The sequence below is a fragment of the Bison bison genome, unplaced genomic scaffold (assembly GCF_000754665.1).
Source record: "Bison bison bison isolate TAMUID 2011002044 unplaced genomic scaffold, Bison_UMD1.0 scf7180017864472, whole genome shotgun sequence".
Taxonomy (NCBI): domain Eukaryota; kingdom Metazoa; phylum Chordata; class Mammalia; order Artiodactyla; family Bovidae; genus Bison; species Bison bison.
In genome coordinates, this window is record NW_011495033.1 from 9,276,685 (window position 1) to 9,282,508 (window position 5,824).

Below are 5,824 nucleotides of genomic sequence, written 5' to 3' on the forward strand. Positions count from 1 at the left end.
TTTTTTTTTTTTTTTGAGAAGGAAATGGCAACCCACTCCAGTATTCTTGCCTGGAGAATCCCACGGACAAAGGAGCCTGGTGGGCTACAGTCCATGGGGTCACAAAGAGTTGGACACAACTGAGCAACTAACACACACATACATTTTTTAATTGTAGGACAATTACTTTACAATATTGTGATGGTTTTTGCCATACACCAACATGAATGAGCCATAGGTATACATATGTCCCCTCCTTCTTATACCCTCTTCCCACAGCCCTCCCCTCCCATCCCTCTATGTTATCACAGAGCACTGGCTTTGGGTTCCACAGGGTGGATTTTTATCTTAGCATTCTTTGGTCTTTTTTCCAGCCCATCTTTTCTGTTGAACAGGCATAGCTCCAGTCTCTCTAGATAGTCTCAGGGTTGGGGTGCTGAAGAGAAAAATACCCGAGTTCTGACCTGTTCAGGGATCCTCAGCTTCACAAAAGCAAGCCCAGGAGAAATGCCCAGCTTTTATTTTCTTAAAAAAGGAAACTAGAATGTTCCCATCGTTTTAAAGTTCCCACTATTTTAATGTTTCCACTATTTTAATGTTCCCGCCATTTTAAAGTTTCAATTTCCTGAAACCAAGTTAAATGTGCTCCTGTCTTTTAGGTTTCGATTTCTCAAAAAACTATTTAGATGGCATTTGACTCTTTATGGCTGCCTTCCCAACCTCAAGAAAGAGAGCCAACTGACTGTTGGCTGTCAGTCAATAGGACTTTGTCTTTTTAATAAGTAAGTGAAAAGTGCGTTACTTCTGCGTTGAAACTTTAAACATCTAGGAGAGCAATGCTACAGAAAAATCTGTTGGATACACATCAAACTGTTATTAAGGATTTCACCCTAGGGAATGGAATCGGAAAGGAAGAGGGAGAGGGAGGGAGGAAATGTTATTTTGTACAATATGCCTGTATTATTTGAGAAATGTTTAATGCAATCGAAAACAGTGCTAGAGCCAGACAGAGAATTAGGCAATACACCTCATTGACTTTCTTACTTAATTTTTCTAGTAGCCTCTATAAGCTCAACAACTGCCGTTGAAACCAGTTGAAATGGTTGCTGGATTTCCTGTATTGACTAATACTGTTAGTTTTGTATTAAGTTTCTCCCATCTACCACATTGATCTACAACCTGCCCCATAGCTTACGGAAATCAGAGTCCCCTGAGATTCTTTTCTTGGTTTCTTTTGGGTAGCCATCTTTATAGATTGCAAAAATTGTTACAGTATGAATTTAGCGATCACTCCTAATATTCAGAAAAAGTGTTGGGCACTAGAGGGAATTGAATTTAGGATGTGATGAGCCAGTGTTCTCTGACCATCTCAGTCAATAACAAATAACCATCTCAATCTCAATAACCAATGTAGTTCTTCAGCAATAATCATTAGGAAACTTTGAAAAAAAAATTAAAAGTGATTACTTACAGACTCTGGAGGTTAAACAACAGGCCGGGGTGCACAGTGAGATCAGAAGTAGAAATGAGCACACTGGCCTGGTGTCCGACCTCCCTGGGGGTGGATGATGAGGGTTTAGGGTTTGGCAGTTTCCCAATTGGTGAATTTGAAACATGGGGGCGGAATTTAAAGTGCAGGGGGAGTAGGGGGCGGAGAAAAAAAAACGGAAACCCAGGGGGAATTCCCTGGCAGTCTAGCGGTTGGGACTCGGCACTTTCCCTGCTGAAGACACAGGTTTAATCCCTGGTCTGGAAACTAAAATCCCACAAGCTTGGGCACAGCTCCCAAAGACAAAAAACAAAAAAAGTGCCTAACAACCCTTCAAACTGTCAGTGATGAAATCAACTAAAATCACAAAAACAGAAGAACCTGACTGGCAACATGTTTATTCAAGCTAGTCATCCTTGAAGTAAGGAAAGAAAAAAAAAATTTCAGCTATCAGGTTCTACACTACAACAAAATCAGTTCCCAATCTTGGCTGCTCATCGGAATCTTTCTGCACATTTTTTTTAAAAAATGCAGATTCCAACAATTTACAAATAAAATAATTTTTTTTTATTTTAAAAAGAAAGAGGGGGAAATAAAAAAAAAATAAAGCAGATTCATGGAGAATAAAAGTCAGTCAGTTCAGTTGCTCAGTCGTGTCCAACTCTTTGAGACCCCATGAATCCCAGCACGCCAGGCCTCCCTGTCCATCACCAACTCCCGAAGTTCACTCAGACTCATGTCCATTGAGTCATGGACCTCCAACTCTTTGCATGAGGTGGCCAAAGTATTGGAGTTTCAGCTTCAGCATCAGTCCTTCCAATGAACACCCAGGACTGGTCTCCTTTAGGATGGACTGGTTGGATCTCCTTGCAGTCCAAGGGACTCACAAGAGTCTTCTCCAGCACCACAGTTCAAAAGCATCAATTCTTCAGTGCTCAGCTTTCTTCACAGTCCAACTCTCACATCCATACATGACCGCTGGAAAAACCATAGCCTTGACTAGACAGATCTTTGTTGGCAAAGTAATGTCTCTGCTTTTCAATATGCTATCTAGGTTGGTCATAACTTTCCTTCCAGGGAGTAAGCGTCTTTTAATTTCATGGCTGCAATTACCATCTGCAGTGATTTTGGAGCCCAGAAAAATAAAGTCTGACACTGTTTCCACTGTTTCCCCATCTATTTCCCATGAAGTGATGGGACCAGATGCCATGATCTTTGTTTTCTTAATGTTGAGCTTTAAGCCAACTTTTTCACTCTCCTCTCTCACTTTTATCAAGAAGCTTTTTAGTTCCTCTTCACTTTCTGCCATAAGGGTGGTATTATCTGCATATCTGACGTTATCGATATTTCTCCCAGCAATCTTGATTCCAGCTTGTGCTTCTTCCAGCCCAGCGTTTCTCATGATGTACTCTGCATATAAGTTAAATAAGCAATTTTAAGATCCCCAGGTAATTCTATGGTCTGGAAGGTTCAGGAACTACTGGACTCCCATATTTCCTGTCTCTTGTCACAATCTCTTGGCTCACTATTGATGGTGAATTGTCCTAGAAATTGCTAGTGTTATAGATTGTCACACAAAGCCAGTTGATACCAAATCTGGTTGAATATGGTGAGCATTATCACTTCATGACATTGTCTACATGTGGCAGAGGAGGTATTGATCAGATTGTAAAAAACAGATGCAACCTACCAAGTACCCCAGAAACAGCAAACATCATTAAAATATGAAAATAAATACTTAAGAAGTGTCCAGTGAGAAAAACTCAGCAATGACCAGGAGATGTCTTAATAGCTGCCATAGGGGCTTGCTAGGTGGCTCAGTAAAGAATCTGCCTGCAATGCAGGAGACTTAGGTTCCATCCCTGGGTCGGGAAGATCCCCTGGAGGAGGAAATGACTACCCACTCCAGTATTCTTGCCCTGGAGAATCCCATGAACAGAGGAGTCTGGTGGGCTACAGTCCATGGGGTCACAAAGAGTCGGACACAACTGAGCAACTAACACTTTTCACAGAGGATTTAGCATTGTGCCCGCATTTCATAGTACCTCTGTGTTGAGGCTTGGAGCAGGCTGCCCCATAACATACCACAGTGGTATACTGATTGTTTTGAGTTAAAGTTACTGCAGAAAGAGCTGGTGAGGGAAAGATTGATATTAAAACAATAACACTCTGACCTCTCCTTCATTCCCCCAAAAAGTAGAAAATAAATCACCCATGTGAAAGGATCCCCCTATGCCAGGAGTATAGAGAGTATTCTTATCACCAGATAAGGAATTCAAGGCTAAGAAAGCCAAATAAACAGACTCTCTTCCCTCATGAGTCTACTACCCCAAGCACAAACCCCTTTCTTAAATCTTCATAAATAATTCTGTATCTAAGCATGTTATATGAACAGACTGCTTTGGTCACTTGGTCTGGCGTAGGGGTAGAATTTCTATGACCTCTGTGTATATTAATTAATTTTTTCCTGTTTTTTAAATTAAAAAATATTTATTTATTTATCTAACTGTGCAGTGTGTTAGCTGGGCATGCAGGACCTTTTATTTTTTTAACAGCTGTGCTGGGTCTTTGTTGCTTCCTGGGCTTTTCTCTAGTTGTGGTGAGCGGGGGCTGCTCTTGTCACTGTATACAGGCCTCTCATTGCAGCGGGTTCTCTTGTTGCAGAGCATAGGCTCAATAGTTGTAGCACATGGGCATGGTTGTTCCATGGCATGCGGGATCTTCCTGGATCAGGGCTCAAACCCTTGTCCCCTGCATTGACAGGCAGATTCTTTACCACTGAGCCACCAAAGAAGTCCCGGCACGCAGGATCTCTAGTCACAGGATGTGAACTCTTAGTTGCCGCATGAGGGATTTAGTTCCCTGACCTGGGCTTGAACATGGGACCCCTGCCTTGGGAGGGTAGAGTCTTAGCCACTGGACCACCAAGGAAGTCCCTATCTTGTTAATTTGTCTTGTGTTAATCTACAGCTAAAATAACTCAAGACAGGTAGAGGGGGGATATTTCCCACTCCTCAACTTCCCTTCCCTAGGAGGAAACTAAGCTTCGGAAAGATTAAGTAACAGTGCTGGATCATAGGCCAGGCACTGAGAATTCACTAGTGGTTTAATAGCTACTGCTTGTTGACACTTAGATTGTGTACCAAACACATGGAACACAGCATCTAATCTTTACAACTGCCATTGAGAGATGGATATAATGATGGTTATTTCCATTTCATACAAGAAAGAGCAGTTAAACTGCCCAATCACATTTGAGTTCCTGAGCCTTGTCGAATTTGGCTCCGAAACCCACACGAGTACATGGGCACCTCCTCAAAGCTCCGTCTGATAGACGTAATGGTCATTCCTGGGGAGCTCTTTAAGAAATGGGTGAGTGCTCTTCCTGTAATCCAATCACAGTCTCCACCCATTTCAGCATTCAACAGGTTTCCTACATGATTTCCAAATTCCCTAGAACTGAGAGGGACCAAGGGTCTGGAATTTTAACAACCACATCAGGTGATTCCTCTTGGGAAAGTTTGGACAACACTTTAGGTATCTTTGGATCAACAAAGGTTTGTTTTACAGACCTCTTGAGTTGTGTGCCTGCCAACAGCCACCCTTCGGGGAAGGCACAAGCCCCAGTGCCAGCTTCTCACTGTGACCTGTGAGGAAACGAGGGAAGAAGAATGCTTCTGTCCTAATCGTGTTCCTCTGTTCTGAGTTCCTTAGAATGTCTACCCTCCACCCCCACCTCCATATTTTATGGAGCTTGGGAAAGAGCTTTTTTTGTTGTTGTGGTGGTTTTGCTCTACTTAATAAGATATTTTCATTTCAGTTCAGTTCAGTTCAGTCGCTCAGTCGTGTCTGACTTTTTGCGACCCCATGAATCCCAGCACGCCAGGCCTCCCTGTCCATCACCAACTCCCGGAGTTCACTCAGACTCATGTCCATCCAGTCAGTGATGCCATCCAGACATCTCATCCTCTGTCGTCCCCTTCTCCTCCTGCCCCCAATCCCACCCAACATCAGAGTCTTTTCCAATGAGTCAACTCTTCACATGAGGTGGCCAAAGTACTGGAGTTTCAGCTTTAGCATCATTCCCTCCAAAGAAATCCCAGGGCTGATCTCCTTTAGATTGGACTGGTTGGATTTCCTTGCAGTCCAAGGGACTCTCAAGAGTCTTCTCCAACATCACAGTTCAAAAGCATCAATTCTTCGGCGCTCAGCCTTCTTCACAGTCCAACTCTCACATCCATACATGACCACAGGAAAAACCATAGCCTTGACTAGACAGATCTTTGTTGGCAAAGTAATGTCTCTGCTTTTCAATATGCTATCTAGGTTGGTCATAACTTTCCTTCCAGGGAGTAA

At 42.8% G+C, this 5,824-nt stretch overlaps 1 protein-coding gene across 1 annotated transcript in view; it reads right to left on the minus strand.

The window, feature by feature from the left end:
* SLFN11 (schlafen family member 11) overlaps nucleotides 1-1,561 on the minus strand; it is a 24,381-nt gene extending 22,820 nt beyond the window's left edge. The window contains exon 1 of the mRNA XM_010861504.1: nucleotides 1,451-1,561. The gene's annotated coding sequence lies outside the window, so the exon portion shown is untranslated. The remainder of the gene's footprint in view (nucleotides 1-1,450) is intronic.
* Nucleotides 1,562-5,824: the final 4,263 nt, after the last annotated feature.